Consider the following 16,849-nt stretch of genomic DNA (forward strand, 5'->3'; position numbering starts at 1 on the left):
GTGATGGGTTTTATATCCATTATCTGTTAGACTCCCTAAAATGACATATGCAGTTGCAAAACTATTTCATAATCTGGATTTCTATTCACCTAATTAGCAGGGTGCAAACTCCCTATAACCCTTTACACAGATGATACCGCCATGATTTCATAAATCTCTGTACGGCTGAAAAAAGCAGTAGCGGCAATATATTTTGAAACTGCAGACAAAAGCAGGTGGTTCTGTTGATAAATCTAAAATTCTGGTCTTTGTTAAGAGAGATACTCGACTGTAGAAGGGCACAAATTAGAGCAGATTACTGTATTTAAATACCTTGGGATGGTATTCTATTCTAAAAAGCACCTGGAAAATGCACCCGGAAAATGTATGATGTAGTACACCTACCTCTTAGAACTACTAGTGCTATTAATTGCTTCCTTTATATAAGCCAAGGACAATTAATCCCAGTGCTATTAAAACTTTTTGAGGCCAAACCACTGGCCCAAATTCTTTATGGGGCAAAAGTAGGAATTTGTGTAAAGAAGAATGCACGGGAAACAGTACAAAAACATTTTTTCAGATCAAACTTTGCTGCACCCAATGGAACAGCAAATGCCCAGTTAAGGCTTGACACAAGAATGCCTCCAATATGGCTAAGGACTGGGAAGAAGATTACAAACTATTGCCTAAAAATCCAATTCTTCCCAGTTGGACTCACCCTTTTAGTTTTAATAGAAAATTATCCTTGGAAACAGGTGGTAGAGCAGAATTTGGCCTTATATAGCCTTCCCGTGCCATTCCTAAAGTTTTTTTTAAAGGATATTTATGGTAACACATACACCTTAAGGAATGGTGAGATATTATAATAAATAAAAAAGTCTGGCATTTTGAAGCTTGTTTTGGTTTTCAGATTTACAAATGAAAACATATACAATGACTTGTAAAGCACCTGATAAAAAGATTATATTCCACCAAAATTTGTGATGCCATTCAGGCTAAAAAAAAAACATTAAATTTCTTACAATTTCTTTAAAAGAAGGAGAAATGAAATAGCTAGGAAAGATTTGGAAGTACTTAATTACATTATTTGTTCAGCAGATGATTAAAAAAAATTGAATGAATATGATTATATCATTTGCTCAGCAGAGGGCAGCAGAATAACAGAATGAAAAACCACGAAGTTGGAAAAAAAACATTTAAATTATTTTCCACCAAATCCTGACCTTCAGTAAGGGTTAAATTGAATTATTGAATTTATAATATTATTTAGATATGATGTATAGGAGATAGATAAATGATAGATGGATGGATGGATGGATGGATGGATGGATGGATGGATGGATGGATGGATCATATTGAATAATTGGAATAAAACTTTAAGTTGCTTTAATTCAATACAAAAAAAGTTTGGCCAGTCTCTTGCCCAAACTTTCACCCAAACCAGTTTTTTCCAGTTCACCAATTTTATTTATTTATTTATTTATTTATTTATTTATTTATTTATTTGCCTCAATAATGTATATAGTACACTTGTCAACCCAATAAGCTACCTACATTTGGTGGTGAATTTAAATTGGAGGGACCTATTCAAAAATCACAAATTCAACCATGGAACATAGCTTAAAGTGATGAATATTCACCACAGAAGCACTTTCTTTTCATAAACAATAGCAATACAACCTTTTCCTAAGAGTAACTTCCCACCATCCACAATGAAATAACAGATCTAAAGAAAACATCAAAACTTTTAGCCCATCGGTCCTGTCTTCCATTAGCAACTAGCAACACTGGAGGCATTGTCTTACAAAATTGGCCATACTTTAAAGTTTGTTTATTTGTTTTTCACATGAAAACAGAAATAGCTTCATGTTTAAACACTATATTCTAAATAAATCATTTTTGTGTGTGTAGATGATCCCTCGTCACTATTTTCATTCATTCTTAGGTCTTTAATTGTCCCGATCACTTTCTCTTCAATCCTGGTTACATCAATCCATTTGTTAGCTAACAACACACACACACACACACACATCACGTTCATTCAGAATGTTGCCCAAATCTTCCCAAAATACATATTTGGTTCTTCCATTTTCACCATTCACTGAAGGATAACATAACCATGAATTCCAACTCTCGTATATATCCAAACAGCCTAGAAGATGGCACCAATTTGTAAATCAGTTCTACCATTCATTCTGGCCCTTTTATTCATAATGAAACCTACTTTTCTTTTTCCACATATATTCATCAGTTTCACTCTACAAGATCAAGTCACCTTCATTCAGATCTGTTAATCCTACCTCATTCTCCTAGATTCTGTAATACATACAGTATCTTTTTTTCTTTATTGATTAATTTATGTAATGAGGGGAAAGCAGAAGGACATACATAATATTTTACATGTTACATAGAAGAAAATATGATTTTGTGGGTTATCATAAACTAGCACGGATCTTCTTATACATGTCCTAAACAGAATACTCTGCTAAGGGTAAGGCTGGTGCTGTTCAGGTTTGACATATTTTCTAAAGTATGTCACAAGTATAACTAAAGCTCAAGCATTTTCAGATTATTCTATAGAAGCTAGAATATCTGCTCTAGAGCATTCTTTGCAAACTAACCAGGGGTGGGTTCCTGCCAGTTCTAACCTCTTCTATAGAAGAGGTTCCACAAATCTACCATGCCGTTTAGAACCGGTTCCAGCTCCTCCCCCTGCCCGTCCGCACCACGCTTGCCCCACCCACCGCTCACTGATTGGCTGGCTAACCAATCACCCCGCCCGCTTCTAAGAGTCCTATCTAAACCTTAAAGTCTTAAAGCTATCAAGTTTGAACATCCCTGGGGTTTTTTTCTAAAGGGGTAGGGGTGCAAGGGCCTTGTAACTTGACAGCTTTAAGACTTGCGTGCTTCAAATGCCAGAGTTTCTGAGCCAACATTTTGGTTGCTAAGCAAGAGCATTGTTAAGTGAGTTTCACCACATTTTACAAGTTCACCACGCCCACCCAGTCACATGACTGCCAAGCCACTCCCACTTGGTCACATGGCTAGCAAGCTGCTCCCACCCAATCACATGACCGGCAAGCCACTCCCACCCAGTCACATGGCCAGCAAGCCACTCCCACAAAGCAGGCCACACCTACAGAAGAGGTTCTAAAAAAATTTGAAACCCACCACTAAAACTAATATATTGTTGCCAATATCCTATCAATTATGAGGCATATGCATATACTGACAACACTCAGGATATGTGAAGCAAATATCAAGAAATCTAAAATGTATCCCCCTCATTAAAATGCTTTTGTTCCAATTGGATAACTGTGAGCAAAGCTGTGTTCTTTCCAAAACCTCCTGCCAGTTATTTAATTAAAATTGAACGCTACGTCTCCCCTGTGCTGCAATATACATTTCTGCACTTTCCTAATTTTTCAGATAGAACTGGAATCATGCCAGAGAGAAATTGCTCTGCAGCCTCAGCTTTCTTAAATGTTTTTAGCATGACCTTATACCAAACACAAAATACAGCTGGATATTTAATCCAATCTTTTTGTTCTCTGAGGAGTTCTTTGGTGGGAAATATGTGCTTGGCCTCCATAATGGTATTTATATAAACAGAAATAACTCTTTCTTGAAGTCTGCTTAGGTAAACTGAGCTTGGACTCTAGATAAAATGTCTCTATTCAGAAAATTTGCTGAAAGATTCTTTCTCTTTCATAGTAAATCTCAAATACTTGACATTGAGTGGATGAGGGTATCTAAACAGGTAAGTTAAAATAATAATTAGGAAAAAACATAGCAATAGCAATAGCAGTTAGACTTATATACCGCTTCATAGGGCTTTCAGCCCTCTCTAAGCGGTTTACAGAGTCAGCATATTGCCCCCAACAACAATCCGGGTCCTCATTTTACCCACCTCGGAAGGATGGAAGGCTGAGTCAACCCTGAGCCGGTGAGATTTGAACAGCCGAACTGCAGAACTTCAGTCAGCTGAAGTAGCCTGCAGTGCTACATTTAACCACTGTGGTTCTTGTTCCTTGCCTCCCCTCCCCTCTCCTTTTCTTTCTCCTGTCATAGAAGAGGTAAGTGAATTGGTGGCAGCAAAAAAGGCTTGTTGAGTGTTAGATCCGGTGAATGGAAGAGGCAAACTCAGGCTAACAGTAACAACAGCTCTTTATTAGTCACAACTATGAACAATCCAGCAAAGACTCTGTCTGCCCTTTTATAGGGAGCTGTCAGACATCTTAACCCATCACCTTTGAGTATTTTCCTGCCGGATCAGAGGACCTTGGTGGAAACTGACCATACTGTCTGTCAATATGTAACACCCCTCCTCTCTTAGTTGGGTTGATGCAGCTGGTTATGTACTCCCGCAGCAGAGGTGGGTTCCTAACAGTTTGCACCTATTCGGTAGAACTGGTTCATCAAATCTACCGAACCGGTTAGAAGAGGTTCCACCAGTGGACCCGGAAAGCAGGCCACACCTACAGAAGAGGTTCCAAAATTTTTTGAAACCCACCACTGACACACACACACAAACACAGAGCGAGAGAGAGAGACAGACAGACTGACAGAGAGAGAGAGAGAGAGAGAGAAAGAGAAAGAAAGAAAGAAAGAAAGAAAGAAAAAAGAAAGAAAGAAAAAGAGTGAGAGAGAGTTGAAAGAAAAAAATAAAAAGGGACAGAGAGACAAAAGGAAGGAGAGAGAGAGAGAGAGGCAGGGAGGAAGGGAGAGAGAGAGAGAGAGAGAACACATTGCCGGCAAGCCACTCCCACCAGGTCACATGGTTGGCAAGCCACTCCCACAAAGGAGGGCACACCTACAGAAGAGGTTCCAAAATTTTTTGAAACCCACCACTGACACACACACACAAACACAGAGAGAGAGAGAGACAGACAGACAGACTGACAGAGAGAGAGAGAGAGAGAAAGAGAAAGAAAGAAAGAAAGAAGAAAGAAAAAGAGTGAGAGAGAGTTGAAAGAAAAAAAGAAAAAAGGGACAGAGAGACAAAAGGAAGGAGAGAGAGAGAGGGAGGGAGGGAGGGAGAGAGAGAGAAAGAGAGAGAGAGAGAACATATTGCCGGCAAGCCACTCCCACCAGGTCACATGGTTGGCAAGCCACTCCCACAAAGGAGGCCACACCCACAGAGTAGGTTCCAAAATTTTTTGAAACCCACCACTGTCCCGCAGGTAGGCGGGTTTTCTGGTGACTCGCTCTGATCTGCGCAGTTCAGTCAGCGCTGGAACTTTGGTCAGGTCGAATGGACCTGTTGTCTCTCTGGCTTCGCCTGGTGGAAGCTTCTGGAACTTTCCACAGGGCACAGCTAGAGTTTCTATAGCCGGTTCGCTTGGAACTCGCTGCGGCCGTGCAACATCACCAGAGAAGTAACCCGGTACCTTTGGGCTTGAGTTTTCTGTGGAAGGAGTGAATTCATGCTCCTTTTGGGTAGGGCTTTGGCTAACTCAACATACAGCTGCTTCTCCTGGAGTGGTATGGAGTTTTGTGGTTGAAATTCTATTGTGGTTGTATTTGTTTCCTTTTCCCTTAGAATATCAGGGAAATAAAATACGTTGAATAGACACCACCAAGGCAGAGATAAAGATGGGTCTAGCATCTAGTTTCTTTTGTGCTGTTCGAAGATGGAAACAAGGCAGGATTAACAAAAGCGTGACCCGTCAAAACCGTGCTCGACTAAGTCGCGCCCGATTAAACCGCGTCGCTGACGTCATCAACAGGGCGACAACAGCCAGCGCGGAGAAAGAAGGGCGCTTTAAATAGCGCTTTGAAAGCAAGCTGATTCAACTTAAGGTAAGGGTTAGGTTTAGGGTTAGGTTTAGGGTTAGGTTAAGGGTTAGGTTTAGGATTAGGATTAGGTTTAGGGGAGTTAGGTTTAGGTTTAGGGGTTAATTTTAGGTTTAGGGTTTACAGCGTGCTTCTCTCTCCGCGCTGTTGTCGCCCTGTTGATGATGTCAGCTACGCGGTTTAGTCGGACGCGGTTTAGTCGAGCGCGGATTTGTGGTGGAACCTAACAAAAGAATGATCTTCAAACACAAGATGCATAGACCTTTATACCAGAACATACTCAGTGCTATTTAAGGCATAGTAAGGTTAAAGGTTAAGATCAGTATTTCAGGTAGAAGTTTCTACAGCTAGAAATTCTATATACAATGAAGAAGTGGCTTTATTTGCAAACAAATAGATATCTGTTCCTTGATGCCTTGTTTTGCTTTTTCCCACTAATGTCTGCTTTAGTGTCCAATGACCTAGAATTTTCAGTTTTTGGTCCTTGCTAGGATTTTGATAATCCACTCTCCTGGGGAATACATACATACTATATGGTCTCACATAATTCCTGCTTTGGATAAAAGGAAAGGTGTCAGCTTAACATAAATGGAGGACTGTTCAGTTTCAATTCTAAAACTGTGCATGGTTCCAAATGCTGGCCTTCACACCTCCCACATCTATCCATTTTTTTATTTGCTAATCATTTAGGTAGGGCCAGATGCATTGAATTCCAGCAGATCTGTTGAACCTCTTGCGGAAGTCTGATTTGCTCTGCATGTCATCATCCAATATTGTTACTGCAACTCCAGGCTAATAATTTACTGGGAGGCTGTGAATGGAACAGATGGACAATGGGCCCTTGACTGAAGCATTTGGATGCTTCTTCTTACTGCTTCCCATTTGTTTTAACAAGTACATTTAAAAAGACATTGGACTCTTCAGGTGGCTAGAGATCTAATTTACCCTGCGTTGTTCAGTAAGACACCATTCCCTATAAGAGATACATTTCTTTCATTCCTGTTTTATTTCCCTGTTTCCTTAACTCTCCCTCTTGTTCTTGTACTTTAATTCATTTAATCTTTTCCTTCAATAGCAATAGCAATAGCAGTTAGATTTATATACCGCTTCATAGGGCTTTCAGCCCTCTCTAAGCAGTTTACAGAGTCAGCATATCGCCCCCACAGTCTGGGTCCTCATTTCACCCACCTTGGAAGGATGGAAGGCTGAGTCAATCTTGAGCCAGTGAGATTAGAACCGCTGAACTGCAGATAATAGTCAGCTGAAGTGGCCTGCAGTACTGCACCCTAACCACTGCGCCACCTTGGCTCCTCCTTCAGGGGTACTCCTACCCAGAAAGAAATGTCTCATCTCCCTTGAGTGGACCTTGATGGTGGCAAGAGTTTCTCTAGTTTGCTATTGTGAACCATCACTGTGGGAATACCTTTATAAATCACTTAAGAGTATTCTCTGAATTATTTTGTTTATTACAGTATTTACGTTTTATATTCGACCTTCCCTCCAGGAGTTCAAGGTGGTATACATAGCATTCTATTCTGAATTTTTTCCCCACTCTGAGATAGTGTGTTTGGACCTATGTCTCCCAATAAACTCTCATGCCTATGAGTGGACTTGAATCTGGATCTCCCTTTCCTAGTTCAGCACTGCTACTGGCACACAATTAAAAGAGCCAATCAGAATATAGAAGGTAGCATTGGCAGGACCATTCTTAATGTATAGTAATAGTTGTCTTTCTATGTGGCTCCCACAGAATTGTAGAGATGTGATAAGGAGGTTCCCTGGACATATGGCAAGCTTCCTGTGCAGTTGTTTACGAATAACACTAGAGCAATGCTCACATTTTCTTTCACAACATTTTTAAACAATGTTTAATTATTCTCTCAAACTGTTACTTGTTATGGAAATATTCCATACCTAATTTCTATGTAGAGGGATGCATTGGCTCAGTGGCTAAGATGCTGAGTTTGTCCATCAGAAAGTCAGTAATTTGGCCGTTCGAATCCCTAGCACCGTGTAACAAAGTGAGCTCCCATTACTTGTCCCAGCTTCTGCCAACCTAGCAGTTCAAAAGCACGTAAAAATGCAAGTAGAAAAATAGGAACCACCTTTGGTGGGAAGGTAACAGTGCTCCGTGCACCTTCTGAGTTTAGTCATGCTGGCCACATGACCACGGAGACGTCTTCCGACAGCTCTGGCTCTTCGGCTTTGAAATGGAGATGAGCACCGCTCCCTAGTCGACAACGACTAGCACATATGTGTGAGGGGAACCTTTACCTTTAATGTCAATGATGTGCTCTCTGCATAAATGTCTCCACTGGAATTATAAACACTTGATTTTAAATATTTGTAGCCATCAATGGGCATCATCAAAGGGCTGATAGAATTGAGAATAGAAGAATGAAATACTTCATATTTAAAATATAATTAACAAAATGAAGCTTAAAATAAATTTTAATTTCTTGACAGAGTTTTCTTACATATTTTTAAAACAAGTCCTGGGGGAATAAAAAAAGGTTGATCATTGAGTCATTGTCAGAAGTAAACTTTTGTGTCATTTCACTTGAAAAGGGAAAGGGAAGCAAAGACTAAAAAGTCTTTTGGGGTCCATATTGACACGGAAGGAAACAATCTTTCTGAAAATTCAAATTTATCATTGAAAAGACGAGTGGATTAAAAGTACCAAAACTCCTCTTTAAAAAAAAAAAAAAAAGCAAAGACTTTTCTCCATTTAAGAAGAAGCAAAACATTCCAGTGAGAAAAGCTTATCCATATATTTTCTACTTCATAATTTTATATGGGTTTTTTGCACTTCCTTTTATTCACCTTCACTTTAAAGTTTTGTTTTTTTTACTGTTTTTGTCATAGTGAAGCTCTTTGGCTCTTTAATTACTTTGGTTGCACTTTTGCAACATTTCCAGCATTACAATGTCCTTTATGAGGCACAGTGATTAGGCTATGCACATAGCATTTCAGTTGCAGTTGCACTATAGATTTACACGGGAAATTTATGGGATGTTTGTTTTCAGCTTCCTTGCTAACCATTCCTAGTAGGGATTTGGCCTTTTTAAAAGCAACTGTCCATGCCCTGGCAGTTCATTGTGTGAGCTCATAGCCACACAATCTGCTTTGCCAACTTAGAAAAGTTGAAGGGGAGGGGATTTTGTACCAGCATGTATAATTAATCTTTTGCTTCCAAGGAGCGACATTTGTCATTCTGTTAAAATAAATGTCCTTCTGGGTTCGGCTCCAAGTGGGGAAGAAGACACTGGAGACATGGAGGCTGCTTGGAAAGATGGTTTATTATTGGACAGGGCCACATAGCTTGAGCCCTGGACAGAAAAGGTGATCACATGCTTCAATGTTGGTGGAGAAGAAGAGAAAGGGCTGAAGGAGGGGCTTGCTAGGCTTTTTATACCCTGTTTAGTCCCACCTCTCTGTTTCCTGTTCCTGTGTAAGAAATGTATTCTGATTGGTTGTCAGACTCCCATGGTGTCATGCAGGGGGCTACTCTCTAGGCTGTTTTGAATCCATAGATGAGTTCTCAGATGCCATGTGGAGAGTTGAGTAATATCCCTTCCCCCTACATCTGCAGTGGAGAAGTCTTTATTATGTAAAGTGGGCTAGCCTGGCCTTCTCAATGGCCTATTGACAAAGTGTGGATGAGCAGGAAGCTACAGGCAACTATTCTGTCTTTTAAAGCATGTTTCTTTCTTTTCACATCCAGAGAAATATTCTGCCTTTTCAATATTTCCTAGGATATTTCATTTTTCTGGGAGAGGGCTGGATGATAACTTCCCACAATTCTTTCGCAAATTCAGTCATCAGCATCTGCATCACATCTATCACAACAAAGACAGATGAGAATAATTCATTGAGTTTTTCTCCAATTTCCTTTTCCTCCCTTAGCCAACCTTAATTGCCATCCAATGTCCCAGAGTCTTCTTTGTTCATTTTCTTGTTTCAAATGTATTTATTTAATTTTTGTTGCTGTATTGAATGCTTTTCCATGTGTACATAGAAATTTCATTTCAAAGAAAATTCCATTTTGCCATTTTTTTTCCTATTCTTTTTTGTTCACCTTATTTGATGGGACTTCCCTTATTGTTTTTGCTTAAAATAAAAATAGCTTATGAGATCTTGCTTATTCTGATGTGTTTTGGGTGTAGCAACACATTTTGTGATGTGAGGCTTGCATTTTAGATGAACTATCATTTTGGTATTGAATAATTTCAAAGAATTCAGAAGATAACTGACCACTTCACATTTCCCTTCAACTTAATTTTTACTGGCCCATTTATTTTTGGATAGCTTGAAGTAAAGTGACTATTTTGGATATTACAGGCAATCATCTACCTGCATGTGCCTTTCTTTATGTGAGGCAGAATGTTGTATGTCTCTGTGAACGGTCCCAGTTGTGGCTGCTTAATTGCGGACAGGATAACCCCATCTTAGTAGCGTAATACTACTGGTTACCAAGTAGATTGCCGGCCCCATTTCAAAGTGCCAGGGATGCCCCACAAAGCCTTATAGCATCAGACAGCATTAGGCAAAACTTTAAGAGTTTGAATCTGCTCATTCTGCAAGGGCATCATGAGAAAGGCTGCTTAGAGTTCCCACTTTGCATAAGAAGAGGGGATGTGGATCAGCCATCAGGCATTCTCTGTGGCAGCCATTGTACTGTAGGAAGTTATCACCCAGCCCTCTCCCAGAAATATGAAATATCCTAGGAAATATGGAAAAGGCAGAATATTTTTCTGGATGTGAAAAGAAAGAAACTTGTTTGAAAAGGCAGAATAGCTGCCTGTAGCTTCCTGCCCATCCCCACTTTGTCAATTAAGAAGGCCAAGCTAGTCCACTTAACATAATAAAGGCTTCTCCACTTCAGCTCCAGGGGGATGGGATTAAAGCATGATAATATTGGCCCCAACTGACCACATGGCATCTGAGAACTCAACCAAACCTGGATTCAAAACACAGCCTAGAGAGTTGCCCCTGCATGGCCACATGGGAGTCTGACAACCAATCAGAATACATTTCTTACACAGGAACAGGAAACAGAGAGGTGGGACTGAACAGGTTATAAAAAGTCTAGCAGGCCCCTCCCTCAGCCCTTCTCTTCTTCTCCACCCAACATTGAAGCATGTGATCACCTTTTCTGTCCAGGGCTCAAGCCATGTGGTCCTGTCCACCAATAAACCATCTTTCCAAGCAGCCTCCATGTCTCCAGTGTCTTTTTCCCCACTTGGAGCCGAACCCAGAAGGACATTTCTTTCATCAGGACTTCATAAGTTCAAGCAAACCGTTCCCTCCTGGCATTTCCTAAAAAATTTTGTTTTTTTGATAATATATTTTTTATTTTATTTTTTAAATTGTACATTTATATTGTGTGTGAACAGAGTTGGTTCTGGATGTCATTCATACAATTTCTCAAATTTAAGTAATCCTTATTATATTGTTCAAACATATACATTCAAAAAATGCCTAACTCCTCAACTTTATCTCTACCTTCATCTATATTTTTCTTGTTTTATCTAAACATTTCTCTAACATATATGAACAAATTTAACTGAATTTCATTTATATTGATCCAGTTTCTGCTAACATTGTTAATAATCTCTATCACGTTTATCAAGTTTATATAATCCTTATATTATTTAATAAGGTGACCAGATTTTCAGATTGGTAAAGAGGGACACCATTGACCGGGGGGGGGGGGGGGCTTGAATAAAAATTTTATATTTTGTCAAAAGGTCACACAAGGCAATTACATGACCCCAGGACACTGAAACCATCATAAATACAAATCTGTTGCCAAACATCAAAAATTTGATCACGTGACCATGAGGATGCTGCAACGGTCGCTAAGTGTGAAAAATGGTTGCTAAGTATGAAAAATGGTCATCAGTCACTTTTTTCAATGCCATTGTAACTTTGATCACTAAATGAACTGTTTGAAAGCTAAAGCTAGCTTGCATTATAATGCCTTATGCTAGCTTACATTTTCAAGAGAGAGAAGCTAAACTCCTTATTAGAATTGAAATAGAAATGAATAGAGTAGAGTAGAGTAGAGTAGAATAGAATAGAATAGAATAGAATAGTTTATTAGCCAAGTGTGATTGGACACACAAGGAATTTGTCTTTGGTGAATATGCTCTCAGTGTACATAAAGAAAAATAAAATAGAGTACATTCATCAAGAATCATAAGCTACAACACTTAGTGATAGTTTCTCTCCCTCTCTCTCTCTCTCTCTCTCTCTCTCTCTCTCTCTCACACACACACACACACACACACTCCTCCTCTGGATTCACTGGGAGGTTAATAAAATTCCCCTCCTGTGCACATACTCCTTCAGCGCTCTCTCTCTCTCTCTCTCTCTCTCTCTCTCTCTCTCTCTCTCTCTCTCTCTCTCCTCTGGATTCACTGGGACGTTTATAAAATTCCCCCTCCTGTGCACACACTCCTTCAGCCTCTCTCTCTCTCTCTCTCTCTCTCTCTCTCTCTCTTTCTCTCTCTCTCTCTCTCCCCCCCTCTCCCCTCCTCTGGATTCACTGGGAGGTTATAAAATTCCCCCTCCTGTGCATAAACACTCCTTCAGCTTCTCTCTCTCTCTCTCTCTCCCCGCCTCTGGATTCACTGGGAAGTTTATAAAATCCCCTCTCCTGTGCACACACTCCTTCAGCCTCTTTCTCCCCTCTTTCTGGATTCGCTCTGAAGTTTTTAAAATTATCTCTTCTGTATAGAGACCACGTTATCAGCCACGTGAGACATATGCTGTGTTTCTATGGCACAGTAATCCCCTCCCCAAACATGCAATGCCAATTTAGAAGCCCCCGGGGGGGGGAGAAGGGGCTGAGCTTGGACAGCCTCGGAGGCAGCCCTCCAGCTCCAAGAGAGAGAGAAAGAGAGAGGGGGGAGGGAGGGGCTGCTCAAAGCAACAGAAGAAGAAAAAATCCGTGAGGGAAGCCCGTGGTCTCCACATGGAGTAAAGTCTTCTCCTCCCTCAGCCATTGGCAACAGCTCCCAAGGACGCGCGGGCGGGAATGCGCTCGGCTCGAAGAATATATGCTCCCAGTTGCTAGGAGAGCCTCAAGGCGGCTGGAGGCTTTTTCGCAACTTAAAAAAATCGGGACTTTTTTTAAAAAAACCGGGAGGCGGGACAAATTGTTCAAAAGAGGGACTGTCCCACCAAAAGCGGGATGTGTGGTCACCTTATTTATACATCTCCTCTTTAATATTTCAATTCTTATCCATTTTTCCATTTTAATCCAATTCACAATAACTGTATGAACAAGTTTAATTAGACATCATTCAGGTTCATCTAATTCACATTAACATTATTGATTTTCACATTAAACAAATTATACAGTCTTGTTACATTGTTAAAATATACATTGAAAGAAAAATACCTAACATCTGTAAACTTGTAATCTACTATTTTTATTCATTCTGTAAACAGTTTATGCTTTGATATTTCCCCTATCTACTTTTTATTTTTGCCTCTCTAGCTTATAATAGGCTAATTTAATATTTAAAGGGCAATTTTTTACCCATCATCTCTTCTCTTTTTTAGTGCTTCAATTCTTATCCATTTTTTAAAAATTCTGCTCCCACAGTCCTCCTTTTTATCTCAATTTTCATCTATCTCTTTTTTCTTCACTCTAAACTTTTCTCCCAGTAGAATCCTGTACTGCCAATTCTCCCAATTATCTGCCCTTGTCCTAATCTCCTTATCAAAAGAATCTTCCTGCCTCTCTAATTGTTGATTTATCTGTTTTGTTTTCTTCAGTATTTTTTCCTTTGTCAGCTGGGTTATCAGTCCCCTTTTTTGCTCCAGTCCTTGGTTTATTTGTTGATACAGCCAATCCTTCCGTTCTTCCCGTTCTTTTTGCTTGTCCTTTATCTGGTTTTCCTCTTCATCAAGCTGTTGCTTTATTTGCTGATTTTCATGTTCTATTTGCTGACTTAAATGGGCCATTTCATCCAATCCTTCTGTTGTTTCCACCAGTTCATGTACATTTTGGTCTTTATTTCTCATTCTTTGAGAAATACGGTCCGCTTTCTGATCCATACCAACAATTAAGTTCAAAATATTTTGAATCATCAAGGCCATCTCATTAAGAAGTTATCTCATTCCCAGTGCTGTTCTTTCAACTCAAGCCATAATGACAATAAACATAAGGTAAACAATCACACCTCAATCAAATCCAATGTCCAGAGAATCCAAGATCCTGGGACTGTGGCAGAGGATAGTTCCTACCAGTTCGCACCTATTCGGTAGAACCGGTTCTTCAAATCTACCGAACCGGTTAGAAGAGGTTCCACCAGTGGACCTGGAAAGCAGGCCACACCTACAGAAGAGGTTCCAAAATTTTTTGAAACCCACCACTGGTCCTTGGATATGATTATTCTACACTATCATGCTCATATTTATAAAACTCAGTGCCTCTGTGAAAGGTAAGGATGACTACTGCGTTTGTGGTGCAATCAGAACATTGCGCGTGTTGAAGTTGTTTTAATGCAAACCAAAGATGCCTTTTAAAAAACAAGTTTACATCATATTCTTATGCATGCCAGTGCTGTGTGTGAGGTAATTTAAGGTGGTTCTGACAAGTGTCGTCGGCATCTTCATATCTGGTCACATGGGCGGCAAGCCACTCCCATCTGGTCACATGGGCAGCAAGCCACTCCCACAAAGGAGGCCACACCCACAGAGTAGGTTCGAACAATTTTTGAAACCTACCACTGAGGTGGTGGTATGCTTTGATAAATCAGACTCTCCCCTCCAATTCCCACACTGTAATAAAATGCCACTACCCTCTGCCCTACTGTTGTCTCTTGAGATAGCCCAGTTTATCTCACAAATCAAAAATAGTAAAGCAGTTGAAAATAACCTGATCCTAGCCAAAATGCTGAAGGTAAATATGCACATGTGATATTGCTGTTTTCATGTATAGCCTCTTCTTTCCAGATGCTGAAAACCAGAATAGATTCATTATTCCAATTACTACTGTATTGACTCCAGTAATTGCAAAAAAGGAGATAGGAAGGATTTGCCCATCACCCTGTTAAGTGTAATTAGCAAACTCAATGATAGGCACCTCTATAAAAAGCTGGTGGATAGTGCTTGAGTCTTTTAACCATCATTTTAATCTGATGGTTTTAAAATGGTAATCTGATTTTAAAAATCAGATTATAGGGCTTGTTGCCTATGCAAACTATATATGCTTTTAATTGATTTAAAGGGGAGCTTTAAGGCAATCCCTAGAACTAGGTTCTGGGGGTGGGGTGGAATGATTGCTTCTTCCATTGATTAACACCTATTTTTGTTATTATGAAACAACATAAAAACAATGCGATGCCACTTCACTATTGTGCTTTGGGGTGCTGTTTTGCCATTATTCATGGTTTTATGGAGTAAAATAAGGTTGCATTTTTAATGCTTATCCTTTTGTATTTTTATTTCAATATGCTGGTCCAAGCATGCTTTTTAACTTCATATGCAATATGCAACACTATCTCTCTCAATATGTAGACAATGCAGCATGCAACAATTATTTCCTTCACATACATGGACTTGAAATGTAGTCTTTATGTCCTGTCCTTTACTACAAAAAGGACTTATTAGGTATAAGAAATGGAACTGGTGTTTTTTTCTCTAACCCTCCCCCCCCCCAAAAAAAACCATTGCCACTTTGGGGAAAATTGCAGTTTTAGTATGTATTAAATTAAGGTCCTTAAACATTGGAGCACATCTTTATAAGCATTGGCAATTTGGAATCATCAGCAAAGGGAGATTATTCCTAGGAGCCATAAACTTGCAAATGAAATGTTTTGCTAACCATAACAACAATAACTGCATTCCAGCTGCTACAAAATTTGCAGAGCCAAGTTGTTAGTCATTTAATACATGGTAACCAGGGGTGGTTTCCTGCCAATTCTAACTTCTTCTATAGAAGAGGTTCCACAAATCTACAGTGCCGTTTAGAACCGATTCCAGCTCCCTCCCCGCGCCCGTCCTCACATGATCAGGATCAAGAGCGAGAGGAGGAATTCTGGGAATTGAAGTCCACAAATCTTAAAGCTGTCAAGTTTGAACACCCCGGGTTCTTTTTTCTAAAGGGTTAGGGGTGCAAGGGTCTTGTAATTTGACAGCTTTAAGACTTGTGTGCTTCAATGCCAGAGTTTCTGAGCCAGTAAGCAAGAGCGTTGTTAAGTGAGTTTCACCACATTTTACAAGTTGGCCACGCCCACCCAGTCACATGACTGCCAAGACATTCCCACTCGGTCACATGGCTGGCAAGCAGCTCCCACCCGGTCACATGGCTGGCAAGCCACTCCCACAAAGCAGGCCACACCTATAGAAGAGGTTCTAAAATTTTTTGAAACCCACCATTGATGGTAACCTATTACAATTTAATCTTAATAGAGGTAGAACAATCTAATTCTTGAGTTTATTGCAAATGCCCAGCTATATATTAAATTCTTTGTGGGGATCTGCATGTTGCTTTGCCACCTGAAATATAGAAAACATAGGTTTAAATTACTTTTTGGAGTGTATACTCTGACCTCCCTTGGTCCTAGAGGACAACTTTAATTTTTTTGGAAGACAAGCATCCTCAATATGTGTTACTAGCTCATTATCTTTCTTTGCTTTCTTTGCACTATCTCTTCACCAGTGCTTACTACTTCTCTGTCCTTTATATATGACGTGGTGAGCTAATTTAATAATTTTTTACCAATCTCGGGCCAGCTCTGGAGAGGAGAGTACTTCCTTTTACCTGACAAGTCATCAGATATTTCCAGAAGAATTCCTAATTTTAGTTCTATTACTATTATTTATAATTCTTTATTCTTTGTTGTTGTTGTTGTTGTAAATGTGTTTTTATTTTCCATTTTCATTTTGTACAGTCACATATATACTGTGCATTACCGGGGCCATATAACATTAAACAATAAACACAGCCATTCCTCTTGTCAACAATACCCCCCAAAATAGAAACCCAATGTACCTCTTCGACCCTCCATACACCCTTTCTTTCGCCCCGCTCCAACTTTCCATCTTCCCTCCAACA

The sequence above is a fragment of the Thamnophis elegans genome, chromosome 6, assembly GCF_009769535.1.
Source record: "Thamnophis elegans isolate rThaEle1 chromosome 6, rThaEle1.pri, whole genome shotgun sequence".
NCBI classification, from domain to species: Eukaryota; Metazoa; Chordata; class Lepidosauria; order Squamata; family Colubridae; genus Thamnophis; species Thamnophis elegans.